The sequence below is a fragment of the Equus asinus genome, chromosome 23, assembly GCF_041296235.1.
Source record: "Equus asinus isolate D_3611 breed Donkey chromosome 23, EquAss-T2T_v2, whole genome shotgun sequence".
Lineage (NCBI taxonomy): Eukaryota > Metazoa > Chordata > Mammalia > Perissodactyla > Equidae > Equus > Equus asinus.
Genome location: NC_091812.1, coordinates 29,062,594 through 29,080,313, shown reverse-complemented (window position 1 = coordinate 29,080,313; position 17,720 = coordinate 29,062,594). Strand labels below are relative to the sequence as shown.

Here is a 17,720-nt window from a genome sequence, read left to right as displayed (position 1 = left end):
GAAGATTGGGACTAAGTCGCCACATTGTGATGAGTGGGTCTTTGGGGCAACTGAAGAATAGATGAAGAGGATTTTTAATGTTGGGTCTGTGTTATGGATGGAAGCCTTCTTTCAGAGAGGATTCAGCAAAGATTAAAGACTCTCTCTCTCTTAATAAAAGATGATTTTTCTAAAAGTAATAAAATGCTGAAATGGGCCAAAGAGTGATTAACTTTATAGATTTTTCTGACTTTTAACAAGATATTTTAATTTTCTATAAAAATATATTTAACCAGCTGTCATTGTGCTACACCAAGCCAATAGGAAAACATCAAATAGTGATGGATCAATGTGGTCAATCACTTAAAGAAAATTCTCAGGATGACAGGCTGGGATCAGAATATATATTTCAATGAGAAATACTTCCACTTATAAGTGACAGAAACTGTGCCCAACAGGAGCTCAAGAACAGAGGGATACTTTTCTTACATAACAAGAGATCTGAAAATAGGCTTCTGTTGGCATTTGTTGAGCAGTTCAATGGTGTCAGTCCTAGCAACTGTGTTATTTTCTTTACCTTTCTCTCATGATTGAAAAGTGTCTCTGCCACGTTACAGTGGCAGGTCCTTAAGAGGAGAGAAAAACTAGTTTGGTCCTTATAGCTCATGGCAAAGGAAAAGGATGACACAGGAAGTGGAGTGGCCCTGAGAAGACAGTGGAATGGCTTTTGTGTAGATCAATATTACCTACTTCAATCTTATTTCTAGGGGTACCCCACAAAGAGCAATATTTTTGGCTTTTTATGACTTTCTTGTGAGTATCCTCACCATTCAGATATTGCCAACTAACCTGGTTAATATCAGATTGAAACCAGAGTTAGGGAATAAGGATGTATCTGGGCCCTGAGGCATCACTTACCCCTTCCATCCACTCTCCTCTCAAAATAAAAATCATTTCATGAAACAGTATTGATATAAGCAATTTGGCATCTATTTGTACAGCTAGAAAAAATCAGGCTCAGCATGCTCTGCTTTGGTGGCCCAGGGTTGTGTGTTCGGATCCTGGGCATGGACCTACACACCACTCATCAAACCATGCTGTGGTGATGTCCCACATATGAAATAGAGGAAGATTGGTACAGATCTTAGCTCAAGGACAATCTTCCTCACCAAAGGAAAAAAAATATCAGACTCTCTAATTCTCAAAATGAACTGCCTCTCAGTAAGAGGAGAAAGTTGTATCATCAAGGATTTTATGTGCAATATGCAATAGCTACTGTATTTTATAATTCTAAGATTTTTAACAACATCAAAAAAATGGAAGTTCTGTAGGCACAGATTGAGTGGGTCATGACTTAGTTTGGGGTCATGACTAAAACCTTTTATATTTCCACCTGGATGATAGAGATCTGAAAACTTGAGAGGTTTCCAACTAAACAGAGTAAAATCGATATAACTTCTGCTCCCTACTAACTAAATGCACCTTCAGGCGCATCTCAAATAATGCAATAAATTTTAGCTTCCAGCATCCTCATTTTGTGTGGCGGCACTTTTTTCTATGCACTGTTCACATAAAGCTGCTCCAGTCTGCCCCTGTTCAATGGATATGAGCATCTTTCATCTGAGACATTAAAATCCTGGGCCATAGTGAGGAAGTATTTGTTAGAGTATTTTTATCTTCCTTACTGTGTGGAATTTATTGCCACATCTCTCATTTAGGGTTGGTCTGAGGTTAGACCTTGACCGCTTCCAGATACACTCCCATGAATGTTTTTCACCTGAGTTTACTTGTCCCTTTTGAAGTTGAAGAGCTGGGAGTGCCCTGAATGGATAGGTTTGGCATCAACAGAAAGCTGAGTTTTTTCAGGTGGCTTGTCAGATGAAAAGAACAGAATACAACTGTGGAAAAAGGTATTTTATTGCACAACATGCAAGTATTTGTATTAACTTGCAGAACACGTTTGATAAAACACACCCAAACCAAGATAAGTAACATATAAATAGCCTATTCTTCCTACTAATTCTAGCACAATAAAGAATGTTTCAATTTCCTCATCATTACAGAGAGTATTCAAAAAACAGTTTTTGGTGCTGTACTGATAAAATATAAATCTGTCAAGAACTGATATACAAAAGGCGGAGCAAACATAGGAGTAAACCATATATGAAGAGGTGTTCTACTGATGCAAGTCAACCAAAAGATCGTTTTCCAAAAAACATTCATATTCTTTTATCTGTTATTGATGAGAATGAGTATGATAAAAATAACAGCTACTCTTTATTGAGTGACTTAAAAACTATCTGGTGAGAAATAAATTTTAATTTGTTTTCTAAACCACTTTATTGAGGTATGATTAACATACAAAAAAACTGTATGTAGTTAATGGTTACAACTTGATGAGTTTGGAAATAAGTATACATCTGTGAAAGCATCATCCCAATCTATCCTGTAAACTTCTCCATCACCAGCAAAACTTTCCTTATATATATTTTAATTTTACATTAGCCCATTGAATCTCCACACCAACACTAAGCAGTAGGTATTGCTTTTACCAATTTACAAATGAGGAAAATGTACCCTGAAAGGAGTCATCATTTGCCTAAAGTCAAACTGAATGTTGTAGAACTGAGAATGGAATTCAAGTTCTTAATTCTTCAAAGCCTATTTAGCTACTGTTCTTTTTTGCTTCTCAATCTTTAGAGTGTATTCAAAGAAGATAGCGGAAAGGAATGAAAACATCTTGTCTATGTATCTGCTTATTGCAGCATTATTTATAATAGAAAAAATTTTGAAATCATTAAAATTCGTGGAGAGTATCAATAAGTAAAAATGTTCATAGTAGGATTGTCAATGAAAAAAAGCTCATTATACAAAAGATAGTTGATCCATAGCAATAAGCAATAATTCTACTTCTATGGGCAGAGATTTGGAGAAATATGAACAAAAGAAAAATATTTATGATGGTGAAGTGTATACAAAGTTTAAGCATTTTAAGCAATCATGCAGTGCCTTCACTGTCTTATATGTGGACAACAGAACAAAATAAATAAAGGCTAAAAGTCTTCTTTTTAAATATAGTAATAGGAATTTTCACTCATAAATCCAAATTAAAGCAAAAGTTACAAAACAAAACAAATGTCTCTCCCTTCACCCTCTCCCTAGTGCCATGTTTCTTGAAAATTATCTTCTAGGTTCCTGATGGTGGGAGGTTCACAGGTATAAATTATCAATTGCAACTTTAGACCAGCTTTTTGGAAAGGGGCACTCTAAATCAGGATTGATTACCCAAATACAGACCTGCAGTGAGCGAGGGAAAGCATCTGTATCCAGGGAACTTACAAAAACGTCAAGGTGAGATAGAGAGACAAGATAACTTCTCAGAAATAGAAGAGCCTCTGAAGGAACCAGATAAATGCCAAACAAAGAAACGAGGGCCAAGACCTTGGAGAGAAGGGAGCACGAATACGTTCAGTGCCACTTTGCTAATTTCCAAGGAGAAGTGGAGAAGCAAAGATGTCAAGCAGATATTTTAAGTCTTAGGGGAGTGGGAGAGAAAAGAGATGAGATAGCGTTCAGATACCAGTAAGTGCTCTAGTAAACTTCCCAGACTTTTAACTTGAACCCTTCTTACCAAGAGCTATTTCTAAGGAATAGAGGGAACTGGAAAGAGATCAGCCCTCACAGAGGATGAAATTCAGCTTTAAATCACCTCAATGCTTTATTGGAATGAAGTGGTCTTCTGCTAATGTAAATGCCTGCAAAAGCAAAATAAGTCCACTGTGGAGGAAGATAATATCAAGAGCCTTAAATTATCACCTAAATTTTTCCTACTAAATTTCTGGCAAATTACCAGACATGCCAGGACACAAGACCAGATAACTAAAAACCAAAAGAAAAAAGCCAGGCAATAGGGAGACACAGATGATTCAGATATTGGAATTCAAAATAAGTGAGAAGAATAATCTAAGAAATTAGATGGTAAGGTAGAGATTTTCAATAAAATACTAGAAACCAGAAAAAGAATCAAATGAAAATCTTAGAACAGAAAATAAATAATTAAAATTAAGAACTCAATAGTGCTTTTAATATCAGGTTCTCACAAGTGAAGATAGGAGACAGGAAATGGAAGACAGGCCAGAAGAAAATATCTCAAGGCAAAAGGATGGAAGGAAAATATACAAAATAATGTAGGAAACATATGTTAGTGACATGGTGAAAAGTTGCTGTTGTTTGGTGAGGAAGATCAACCCTGAGCTAACATCTGTTGCCAATCTTCCTCTTTTTGTTTAAGGAAGATTGTCCCTGAGCTAACATCTGTGCCAATCTTCCTCTATTTTGTATGCAGGATGCCAACACAGCATGGCTTGATGAGCAGCGTGCAGATCCACGCCCAGGATCTGAGCTCACGAACCCTGGGCTGCCAAAGAGGAGCACAGGAACTTAACCATTATGCAACCGGGCTGGCCCTGAAAAGTTCTAACATACATGAAACTTGAGTTCAGAGAAGACGTAATGGTGGGAGTAACATCTGAAGAGATAATGGGCAATAATATGTCACAACTCTTGTATGGATTAGAAAAAGAGGGTATGCATTCCAACTCATTTTATGAAGCTAGTATAACCTTGATATCAAAACCTGAGGAGAAAGATCACATGAAAGGAATATAGAGCTATCTCTTTCCTGAACATACATACAAAAATTTCAACCAAAATATAGCCAAATGGAATACAGAGATACTAAAAGAATGGTATAACATAACCAAGTTTGGGTTATTCCAGGAATTTAATGCAATTAAACATATAACATGGCTGCCCCGTGGCCGAGTGATTAAGTTCGCACTCTCTGCTTCAGTGGCCCAAGGTTTCGCCAGTTTGGATCCCAGGTGTGGACATGGCACCATTTGTCAGGTCGTGCTGAGGCGGCATCCCACATAGCACAACCAGAGGCACTCACAACTAGAATATAATGGGGATCTCTGGGAAGAAGAAAATAAAAAGATTGGCAACAGTTGTTAGCTCTGGTACCAATATTTATGAAAAATAAAAAAATAAAAATATAACAAAATAATGTAATTTACTAAATTAACAAAATAGAAGAGAACAATTATCTCAAACAGATGCAAGTATCATTTTATAAAATTTAACACACATCCATGACACACAAAACCTCTCAACAGTTAGAAGAGAACTCCTTCAATATGATAAAGTTTAAGTACTGAAACATCACAGCAACCAAAACATAATGATACAATATGGAAAGTTTTCCCTGAAATTAAGAAGAAGACAAGGAACAAAAATGTCCACTATCACCGCTGCTGTTCAACATTGTGACAGAGGTCCAAAGTAAATAAATGAAAGGCATGTAAACTGCAAAAGAAGAGATAAAACATTATAATATGCAGTTGACATGGTAGTGAAACTTCCCCCCTTAAAAAAATCTGTGGTCAACCTATAGGATTTGTGAATGTATTTAGCAGTGTTGTTGGATACAAGGTAAGTATTTAAATATCAATATATTTCTGTTTACTGGTAAAAAGCAATTATAAAACCAAAGTAAAAACAAGTATATGTTACACCAAAATTTTAAGACTGTATTCAAAGCTGAATCAAATAATTGTTGAAGTAGTGATAGGATATAAATTACCAAAGAAAAGTAAAGAATATAATACTTTATGTATCAGAGATCTTCCTTCACTCCCAGCTTCTGGTGGCTCCCAGCAAGCATTAGCATTCCTCAGCTTCTAGCTGCATCACGCTGCTCTCTGCCTCCGTATTCACACGGTCTTCCCTGTGTGTCTGTGTGTGTGTGCACGGCTCTTCTTATAAGGATGCTAGTCACTGGATTTAGGGCCATCCTTAAACCAGCATGATCTCATTACATCTGCAAAAATGCTCTTTCCAAAAAAGGTTACATTCTGAGGCCCCAAATGGCATGAATTTGGGGGGGACATTATTGAATCCACTATATGGTAGGAGGATATAAATTACGAAAAATAATGTAACATAATACTTCATTATGTGTCAGAGATACATTTTTCTCTAGGCTAGAGAAAAAGAGGTCAATGATTTCCCAAAGTTAGCTTATTTTAATTATATATTGATACTTGTTTTTAATAACTAGGAAGTGAGATATATATATATATATATTTTTTTTTTTTTTGGCTGGGAAATATTTGCCCTGAGCTAACATCTGCTGCCAATCTTCCTGTTTTCTTCCTCCCCCAAACCCCAGTACATAGCTGTATATTCTAGTAGTAGGTCTTTCTAGTTCTTCTATGTGAGCTGCTGCCACAGCATGGCTACTGACAGACAAGTGGTGTGGTTCCACACCTGGGAACTGAACCTGGGCTGCCAAAGTGGAGTGTGCAAAACTTTAACCACTAGGCCATCAGTGCAGGCTCAATAATGTTTCTAAAATCTAATTTAGTGAAAAAAAATTAAAGTCAGTGTCAGAAAAACAGAACTTTGTTTATGGCATTATCATCAAGTGGCTTTGGAATTGAGCAAATCATTTAGCCTCTCCCGGCTTCAGTTTTTTCATCCGTAAGATGCAAACCTTCAACTATGTGAGTTTTGCAGTGATGTGTTCTAATTCTAATGCATATATATGTAAGTCAAACTGGTAAATAGAAAGAGCATTGAATTCTTAGAAGGATTCTTAGTCTAGTATTTAGAATGACTCTTCAATGTAATCATGAATGTGATTATGCAAATAAATGTATAATTCACTGATGATTCATTGATGAATAAAATGTAGATATGTTACTTATTTGAGCAATAGCTGATAAAAATCTTGAATAACAAGAAAAATACTGGAATAGAAAGTACTAATGTGATTTGTGAATGTTTAAAAATTTATAGTTATGTAAATGTTTACTTTATTTATTTATGCTTCTCAGCAACCCAGGATTTTTCATTATGTTTATTTTTATTTAACTTTACACCAACAGTGGCCTATGAAAACAACTTGAAAGTAGCTAATGAAGATACTCAGAGGCCAGTTGAGCTGAAAGTCTTCCCAAGAAAACAGCCCTATATTCCAAATGCTTTAGCTATATCCTCTATCACCAAGGTAAGTACATTCTCCATGAAAGAACAGGGTCCAGCAAACATATTTTGCTTTGTTTTGTTTTTGCTGATTTGTGTAGAAACAAATGCATGTAAGTGTATACAGAGAATCTAGGCACATAGGCAATTCTTTAACATTTACCCATTGAGTCATTGACTGACAACTACCTAACTAATACTATAAAATTCATCCTAGAAAACCAAGCAAATAAAATAAACAAGTGTGGGCTCTTACAAACATTTTGTAAATATGTAAAACCAAGCTCAATAACAAAGATCCTTTGTAGTGTTCTTTTAAGGGATGTCTTCCAGACTGATGATACCTTAAATATCCCTAAAACACCAGCTCAAATGATGCCTTGGATGGAAGATAACACCTTTTTTTCAACCTGGTAAATCCCTCCTTAAATGTAAAGGTAATTTCCATTCCTCCAAAGAGTTTGAATATATTCTACATCAGCATTACCTATCGAGAATTTTTTAATTTCAGAATCAGTAGACAAGAATGCCTTTGGAAATCACTGAGTAATGACTGGAGTTGGGATAATTTTCCATTGTGGCTTCTTAGTCGTATTCTTTAATGATTTCTTACTTTTCCTTCTCGACAAGATCTTCATCACTGGGCTACTTGCAGTGGGATATTAACAATTTAATCACATCTGCAGAATAAAATCCTAGAGCGAACTGTTAAATAATACATTTTTCTCCAGAATAGCTGTGGACCAAGTCAGCGAAGTCTGTGCTGCCTCATTGCTAGGTAGTGTTGCCAAGTAACCTGGGGGTGGTCATAAATATAGTAATAAGTATATGTTTGGTGATTGATGTGGGAAGTCTTTATGAAAATAAAAGTAATAATAGTCTCACAAGTCAGGTTTGGTTATCCTGTTGTGGCACATTCTTATGCAGTAGATCATGGAATATTGGAATAGTGATGTCCAAAGGCATTTGCAATTCCAAAATTTAAGAACGCCACTATTCACCTTCCAGAATTTTCAAGAATGAGTATACGTACCATTTAGTTCATACAGAAAAATAAAAAACAAATGTGAACAAGAATACACCCGGAAAGTCAACTGAGCTAATTAAATATCTGAAACATTTGTTCAATATACCAACCTTGTAGCCCATAATTGCAGATTACAGATATTTGGAGTCACTTAGAAAAAACCAGACACTTTGAATAGAATATCCAAAAATCCTGTGGAAATTATGTGTACATGCAACTAAATATTTTTTCCAATTTCATTTAAAGTAAATTTTATTTAAATTTTCCAAATTAATTGAAACCTTTCAATTTGTTATATACTATGTAACTTGGCTAAAAATCTTATGAGATATCTTGTTAATTATTGTATTGAATGACTCTGGTTGTCAATAACAACAAATTCTTTGCTTTGTGTTACATTGTGAAAGATTATATTTACGTCAAGTTGATGATATAATCTTTAATAATAAAAATAGAAATACTATATTTTCTCAGTGCTAAGGTGCCTTTTCTCTTTCACAGTTTCACTTTTTTTTGAAATTGAGATGCACCTTGTAATCGATATAAATATTTAATGTAGGTCGTGAGGCAATAATTTCTTGTAACATAGGAAATGCGGCATGGAATAAGCCTTTAGTCTGTGTTAGGTGCTGTACTTGGCTTCAAAATAGTATGAAGTGAGGCAAAGAGCGTTGGGTTTAGAGATATAACCAATTTCTGCAACTAGACACATCGCTAAGATTAAAAAGCAAAAATCTTGAACTAGCAAATAATATTTTTCATAAGCTGGAATTTTGGAGAGGCTACAATGATGACAATTAGTATAAGTAAAAACTCAAGGCTGGCATCGTTGTCTGTTTGGTTCATGGATATAGCCCTCGAATCTAGTATAACACGTGGCATGTAATAGAGGCTGAAAGAATAAACGTTAAATGAATATGTGAGCTGCTCAGGATTTATAAACATCTAAATATTTGAGTCAAATTAGATAAAAGTGATAAATATAGTTCTTATTTTGTACCAGGCCAAGTTCTAGTTGCCTTCCTCATATGAAGTCATTTAAACTCGTCAACCTTATGAAGTAGATGCTGTTTTTTTCCCCGTTTGAAAACTTTTTTCCCATTTTGCACTTCTAAATAAATAATAAAATTAATATAATAATATTTAACTACCTTTAAGGGACTAGTCATTCAACCTGTTGGACATGATATAGATCAGGTTAAGCAAGAGTTGATGAACAAAATCAAAGTGGTATTAATTTGGAGATTACATGTTAAAAATAGGATAAGAACCCATCTATAACACACAAAATCAAAGTGTAAGAATTGCCAATATAGATAGTAGTATCTTTACAATAAGCTCATTATGAAATAATGTCTTTGGCAAACAATTATAAATACACCCAAAAAAATTTATGAATAATGACTCCATTTAAACAGAGCTTATGCTTTTGTTTCTTATTATGATATATTTTCTATGCAATTTCCAAGAATTAAATGAAATTATTCAATAACTCACCTTCCATTTTGATGAGTGTCGACAAATAAGACCCAAGTTAGTTTTTGAATAACATATGCTGATGGTAATCTTGATTAATGAAAGGTTTGGATTTAGAACATCTTTTCTGGGGCCGGCCTGGGGGTGCAGCGGTTAAGTGTGCACGTCCACTTCGGAAGCCTGGGGTACGCCGGCTGGGGTCCCGGGTGCGGACATGGCACCGGTTGGCAAAAGCCATGCTGTGGTAGGTGTCCCACATATAAAGTAGAGGAAGATGGGCATGGATATTAGCTCAGCCCAGTCTTCCTCAGCAAAAAGAGGAGGATTGGCAGCAGTTAGCTCAGGGTTAATCTTCCTCAAAAAAAAAAAAGAACATCTTTTCTTACACCCAAAATGCAATCATAAGGCATTATGATTAGACATTGTAGTAAATGCAAAATCAGTATCATTAACAAAGCCACAGTGGGGATATGTGGACAGGTTTTGTTTATTGTTCCCTAGTCAGCTTCTTGATGAATCAACCTCATAGTCTCTGTCAGTTTCCAAACATTCTAGACAGGTGACGAAACACTGACCACCTCAGGTTCCCAGAACATTCTGCTGTAGGCCAGGCCAGACCAGATCAGAGCAGAACAGCAGGCTCTCCTTAGACTTCTTAACATAAAGATAACAGATTCTTAGAGTGCCATCAGAGCCTTTACCACATGGTGAAGTTGAGCAAGATTTTGTTCTCAAGTACAGCCCGTGAGAATGAGGAAGAGGAAACTTATCTCTGAAGAGAGAATAATCCCATATACTTGGCTTGTACCAGAACTGGGTGAACAATTGATCAGAGGAGTAATTTAGAAGAAAAGATAAGTACATAGGAATTAGAGTCAAAAGATTGATGTTCAAATGTCAACTTAACCACTTATTAGTAGTGTGAGACTTTAGATGTCTATCTTTTCAGATAGTGATTCTCTTACCTGTAAAATTTGATTAAGAAGACCAATTGTGAAGATGCTTTTTGAGAATTAAATAAGAAAATATCTGAAAAGCGTTTAATATAGAGCCTATACATAGTAGATGACAAAAATTTTTGAGATGAGTCTTGAAAGCATTGTGTTACACTTTAAAAGGTTAGTTTATATGTCATATGAGCTTCTCTTTTCCTACTTTTTAATTTTTATATTTTTTCTCTGAATTTTTGCAGATGACCAAGGACATGAACCAAATGCAACATACACAAAAACAAATAACTAAGCAATGAAGTTTATGAGAAAAGAAGGTTGAAGAACAATACACCTTTTCTACCACAGCAATGCTATTGTACATAAGTGCTAATGATTTACCACTGACCCAATTTATTATCTAGCATTAGAACCACCTTTCTTTTCAAAAGTATAACATGCGCTATGATGTGTCTTATGTTACTTCTTCCTAGGTCTTAATTTGTCTGATTGGCCTATTGGCACATTTACTGATCAAAATCTATAGTTTTTATTTCAGTTAAAGGTACTACTGAGGTTCAGGTTCTCACAGAAAATGAATCTGTACCTACATAGTCATGCTGCAGTGGCAGACGACAGCTCCCTCTACTGACCAACAGTGTAGAGGAAAGCACGCATATCTGATCCTACCTCTAAAAGCATTAAGAACTTACTTATCTTGTGGGTCTATAAGTGGGATGATATCTAGACAAATACACACATATATGCATGCATGCAAACATACACAAAAACACAGGTTATCCACATTTTCGCTCCTGCCCCAATATACATAAGCCTGACAAATGCTGAGGATAGTCAAGGAGAGTTGATACAATTGAAAGGCATCCTCTTTTTGTATATAGGAGCACAATCCGGGTAAACTACTGTGAGTATTTAATAACAACCACGTAAATCTGCATCTCAGTTACCACGACTAGATTTTAATTTCATCCAGGTATGAAGAACTCAAGAATCAATAATGTCTGCATTAACTTGAAGTGCAACTAAGTTTTTTTTCATAATATTCATTAGCTTCTAACAGTTTCAGACTCTTTTTAATTTATTGAACTACTCAACTAATATTTTTCAGTTATCTACTCTGGGCCAGGCAAGATGCTAAGTATTGGGGATGCAGCAATGAGCCAACGAAGCAAAATCTCTTCCTTCATGGATATTATATTCTAGTGAGGAGAGATAAATGTTCATGTTAATTCATACGCAGTTTCTAAAGTCGTCCATGTATAAAAACATTTCAAATAAGTAAAAGTGAGTTATAATCATTCCCTCAATGATTAATGATTTCATAAAAAGTACAAAAAGTTTACTCTAAAAATTTCTGGGCCTTTTCAAAATGGGAAAAACCCTTCAAGTCCAGAACTTGGCTCAACCTGTCTTTTCATCTGCTCCCTCACTATCCTGAACTATACACAGCTGCAGGGTGGGATGCGTTCCTCTGGAAGGATACAGCCAGAATTTCCCCTTGTTGCCTCAGAAAGTTTTGGAATTGGAAGTGTGGGGGTGTTTAGGCCCTGAGGTGAGTGGCAGGGGGAAATGTTACTCTTGGATCTCTTGGCGAGGAACGAATGTCACCTGCTCCTAAGAGCCTTTCTCTCCCTCAGGAAGTCTGGGTGGTGGGCCACGTCCCCACGCCTCAGCTGACCCTAACGAAAATGGGGAGCAGTCCACCCTTCCCCTTCCTCTACCCTTCCTGGAGCAGAAGGGAGGAGAGAACTCGCAGCTCTGAAAAGGACCAGAGATAGGAATATTTTCCTGAAAACGGTAACTTACCTTCATTTAGAAAAAGTTGCTGATTCCTGAGTATCTCACAGGTGAGCAGTCAGTGCAGGTGTGTGTATGGATGGGTTTTGCGATTGTGGACACTGGAGTGGCCAGGGCAGGGTCCAGGAACTGGGTGGGTCCCGCCGAAGAATCTGTTATATGTGGGGTGTTAATCTGTCTGGAAGGCACATTCTGAGCTCAACAATGAGGTCTCCCTGCATGTGAGGACACCTCAAGGAATGGGCAGAGCCGCTCCCGAGGGAAACTTCCTCAGGATGCCCAGCTTGGTAGAATTATTGCAAGACCAAGAGATCACCTGTCTATCACTTGTAGGAATGATCAGCGGGCAGCCACCCAGAATTTGGGGCAAAAGGAGACAACAAGTAGGGAAAAAGGAATGGTGGAGTGAGTGGAAAAGGAAGGAAAAAATGAGGAGGGGAAGAATGACCTTATCATCACTCCTCATGATCCCTGAGGGTCACTTCGAGCTCAAAATGTCCCTTCCAGACAGATTAACACCCCACATCCTGGCCATCCACTCCACCCAGCACTACCTTACCTAGGCCTCACCTCCTGGAGACTAATCAGGGCTGGGGGGAGCACAATGATACCACTGCAGCTAAGAGAACTTGGGATAGTCTTCGAGATTGAAGACAGTATCTCCAGGAATGTTGTCAAGGAGGTTGTCCTCTCATTTGGTGCCTGCCTTCCCAGCCATGCTGCATCTTACACCAAGGTTACAGTAATTTAGGGGTGTGTTAGTTACTATATAACAAATACCCCAAAAGTTAGTGGCTTAAAAAACCAAGTATTTATTAATTCATAGTTTCTGTTGGTGAGGAATCTAGGCAAGGCCTACCTGGGTTCTCTGCTCCAAGGTCTCTCACCAGGCTGCAATTAAGGTGTCAGCTGGGGCTGGGGTCTCATCTGAAGGCTTGACTGGGGAAATACACACTTCTTTGCTCACTTCTATAGTTGCTGGCTGGATGCAGTTCCTCAAGGCCTGTTGGACTGAGAGCCTCAATTCCTGGATGGCTGTTGGCTGGAGTTGGCTGGAGGCAACCTTCAGTTCCTTGTCATGTAGGCCTGTCCAACATGGCAGCTTGCTTCATCAAAGCCAGGAGAGAGTCTGCTAGCAGGACAGAAGTTACAATCTTGTAAACTAATGAGGGAAATGACGTCCCATCACCTTTCCCTTATTCTATTAGTCAGAAGCAAATCACGAGGTCCAGCTTACACTCAAGGGGAGCAGTTTATACCAGGGTGTGACTAGCAAAAGAAGGAATCTTTGGAACCTTCTTAGAACTCTTCCTAACACAAGGGTTTTTTCTTGGACATCCCACTGAATTCACTGAAGCAAAAGTGACCAAAGGGACCAAGTGGATCCTTGTGCTCACCCATATCCACGTCATCAAAGCTAAAGCTGTTTAATGGCTAAGCGGAGTAACGTCTGGTAAGAAAAACATCAAAGAGATTGAGGCATCCAAAGAAGGAGGGAAAGGTGGCATGGAGGTAAAGGCGGTGTGGGGTCATCATGAATGGTAAAGTGAAAGGAGCCCTTAGAACCACCTGCCTCACCACTGCCAGTATTCAGACTTAGAGGGGAGGAAAAATTAGGTGCAAGACGGCTCATCCTCGCTCCGCCACCGTATCTCCACTCTGCTCTAGCTGCCCGACTATAGGCCTAAAGAAGCAACCTTCAGTTCCCATAGAGAAAGCCAGGCTTATAGAGGAAGCAAAACATACAGCTTGCAAGGCTTAACTTCTGCTCTTATTGATATATTTAATATAGCACATCCGTCATTTCAAATTTGCTTCTCACAGCTTGAACATCAGAGTGAATGAATCACACAATCGATGGCAAAGCCAGTACTAGGGAATTCAGCATGTAGCTCCCATTCCGGGATGTTTTCCATGAACATGGATGTTTTCCATGAACCCATTGCCAAAGAGCTTCTAACCAAGGGAGAGGTGGTGGCTCAAAAGGGCTGACTTACTGGCTGGGGTCACAAAACAAGTCATACCTGGTGCCCAGATATTTGCTTCTATTCAGAGAAACACTGGATGAGGCAACGAGACAGAATTCGCACACTCAGCACATCTAGGCAGTGAACTGTCCAAATGAGGTGACAGTACCACCCAGGAGTGATCCCACACTCTTGTTCTGCTTCTAGTACTGTTTTCCTTTTTCCCAGATTCCAGTTCCTATGGGAAAGCAGGACTCTTACCAAAAAAAGGAAAACATATTAGCTGAACAGTGACTGGAGAGATGAGGATGAATTTCTCTAGAAACAGATTTCATGGGCTTGCTGCTTATACCCAGAGTTCAGTGCTGTGCAGCTTGGGGGGTGGGGGTGTCATTTACATGATATTCTGTGGCACCTGAGGAATTTTCAGTGACATAGAATGTGATGTGAATGGGTTACCTGCATTTTTATACCCTCAAGCCCATACTCCAAACCTAACGTCAGGGCAAATAAAATGCATGAATTGACTGGTACCTTGATGTGGCTTGGGTATGGGAACCCCAGATCCCAGCTTCAGGCACTGTGAATTTCTCTGGTACCAGGTGCTGCCTAAGGGAATCAGCTTTCTTGAGGCAGCCTTCACATGGATTAACACTCAGAACTGTGCCTTGATCTGCAGCCACAATGAAGGGGCCCAGGCTATGAGAAGGGGCTCTTCTCTCTCTTTTTTTTTTAAAAAAAGATTGGCACCTCAGCTAACAACTGTTGCCAATCTTCTTCTTTTTTTCTCTTTTTTCTCCCCAAATCCCCTCAGTACATAGTTGCATATTTCAGTTGTGGGTCCTTCTAGTTGTGGCATGTGGGACGCCGCCTCAACGTGGCCTGATGAGCAGTGCCATGTCCACATTCTCTGCCTGAGGGGACTCCAGATGGAATAAAAGTTACCTTTCCTCATTTGTCTTACAGGAAGTTCTGGGCTTCTGGGTTCAGGAGTTATTAATGGCTTTCATGTTTCCTGAACCCAAACAGAAGTTGTGAGATACCTGTTGTACAGTCCTGTCCAGACCCTCATGTGGGAGGAGACTTTAGCTGGCTGCTCCAAGGAGAGAGGAGATAGGGGTTGACACAAGTGCTGGGGTGAGAGAAGGAGAGTTGCCTAAAGGTAGCAGTGGCTCCAAGACCCTGAGAATCAGGATGTAAAGACGAGTCCCTTAGGTCGACGGGTTCTGTGTGGAAGTCCTCTAAGAGACAGCACAGTGTTTTAAGGGATGAAGTGATGATGTTGAGATGACTAATCATCAAGCCCCATTGTAGCCACCCCTGACACAGGAAGGGTTAATAATCACTGGAAAAAGCTTGCCCACAAACTGTGACCCGGAGGTGAGAAGGCTGGTTAGCCAATGACGGGTAAGACCTCCATGGGGAGGCAAACTAAGACAGGCATCAGCCGCCTGGGGGCACGGATGGAGAAACGATATCGATATCGGGAGCAGGAGGGCCCGTGGCCTGAGAGACCTTGCCTGCTCTGAGATAAAAATATAGGAGCACAGCAATAACATGATAATATCAAAACAGACGCCGAGGGAGGGCTGCTTGAGAAATCACTAAGAATTCTTGGCATTCGCTAATTATTTCATGCAGAACACCTGTGTATGTTTAATAGATGTAAGCTATGTATATATTGAAACGCTGGTCATAATAAACTCAGAGTAGCCATGAGCCGTCTCCTCATCTATCCTGATGTGTACATTGGATTGCAACACTGACAACTATTACATCATGAAAAATACAAAACCTGAATCAAGGAAAATAATAAACAACAAACAACACAAATATTACATTAAGAAAGCAGTGTGGCAACATTATAAGCTTATAATTATAGCGTTATGGTCCAGATCATATCTCACGAATATAGCCTTCTCCTTTTGTCTTCTGTCCTTTGCTCTAAGGATCCTATCACCAGGAGCATTCCCCGCTGCTCTCTGCCTTCCTAAATCCTGTCTCATCAGGACCCACAACATTAACTGACTAATTTGGAAGAAGTGTGATTAACAGAATTATTCTAGACCTGAAGTCCCATGTTAACACTACAGCATCAGATTTGATTCTCGATGGACACCAAGTCACTCAAATTCCATCTCAGTTTTTACTCTGTAGATTTGTTCAGTATACGGTTGATTAAAGGACCATTCACCCCAGTTTGGCAGATAATTCAACCAGCCTCCAATCCAAAGTTTGTACAACTTTGATTTGTAATAATTACAAACAGTAATTACAGAAACAGTGAAGACATTCATTGCTAATATTGTAACTCTTTGGGAACCTGATATAAATGCAGTTTTAAAAAAACAGGATATTTGAAGATAGTAAGTAGTTCACTTTGTGAAGAACTGACATGTACTTGAGTTTCGATTTATACTGATTTATGTGCAGTAGCTCAGTGAGTTGACAGGTAGTAGGGGGCTAAACAAGAATAAGACTGGAAAATTGGTGACAAAAAGGTCTAGAAGAGACATATGTGGATGGAATTCTAAGAATAGGTATTGAATGGGGTTTATAAATGCTTAACGGAGAATAGGATATCAGAAGGAAGAGAACAAGTGAGGTGTTGGGTATTTATTCCTTTGGCTCTCCGTGCTGAGCCATGTAATGGGCATTCACAATGTTTCTCTTCCTAAGACCACAGCTCTCATAAGGGTGGCCTCTTGTGCTAAGTTCTGATAATGTTACCTACTCTCACTACAGCCCTGGGGGTGATAATAACTCTCTACCAACACTAGTTACAGGATGCTTCACTAACCCTACCCACATTTTTAGAGCCCTATTTATTAGACTCTCCTCAAGTGTCCCATGGTTTCTTGACAACTGACACCTGTTTCTTGAGGGGACCCTGACTAATAGGCCCCACAACAACCCTGATCATAAACTCCATGGGGGTAGGGAATTTACTCTCTTGTATTTGATGTTGCTATCCCAGCACCTAGAATGATGTCGATTGTACAGTCAGTTTTCAATAAATGTTTGTTAAATGACATATGTTGTGACCACTTTCTCTCCTTCTTGATCTTTATGTTAAAGTCTATTATGATTGATTTAATATAGTTTAACCAGCATTCTTGTGCTTTTATCTGTAATTTGCTAAAGAATGACAAAGAATTATAAACGTCAGCAAAAAGCAAGCAAACTTGTTATGTGCATGGAAATCCAAGATCTTTAACACAAAAATTTATGAAACAATAAGAGAATTCAGCAAGAAGCAATGTTAATGTATAAAACCCAACAGATTTCCTATAAACATCCACCCCTGGAGTACCTGTGCAGACCCTCAGTAGAATCTGCACACTGAGCCCCAGGGGCGCCAGGATGGGGCTCAGGGGTTGGTGGGTCCGGCAGCTGTAAAGGAACAAGGTGGAGGTCCCAGGTTGAAAAATTATAAAATTATAATTTTACAGCTATGTAATTTAACTACTTCAGTCG

General features: G+C 38.5%; 1 long non-coding RNA gene across 1 annotated transcript in view; it reads left to right on the top strand.

The window, feature by feature from the left end:
- The window catches only part of LOC123276670 (uncharacterized), a 44,294-nt gene extending 33,445 nt beyond the window's left edge, over nt 1-10,849 (top strand). Inside the window, exons 4-5 of the long non-coding RNA XR_011497402.1 lie at nt 6,930-7,051; nt 10,722-10,849. This is a non-coding gene — a long non-coding RNA (uncharacterized lncRNA). The remainder of the gene's footprint in view (nt 1-6,929; nt 7,052-10,721) is intronic.
- The last annotated feature ends 6,871 nt before the right edge of the window (nt 10,850-17,720 follow it).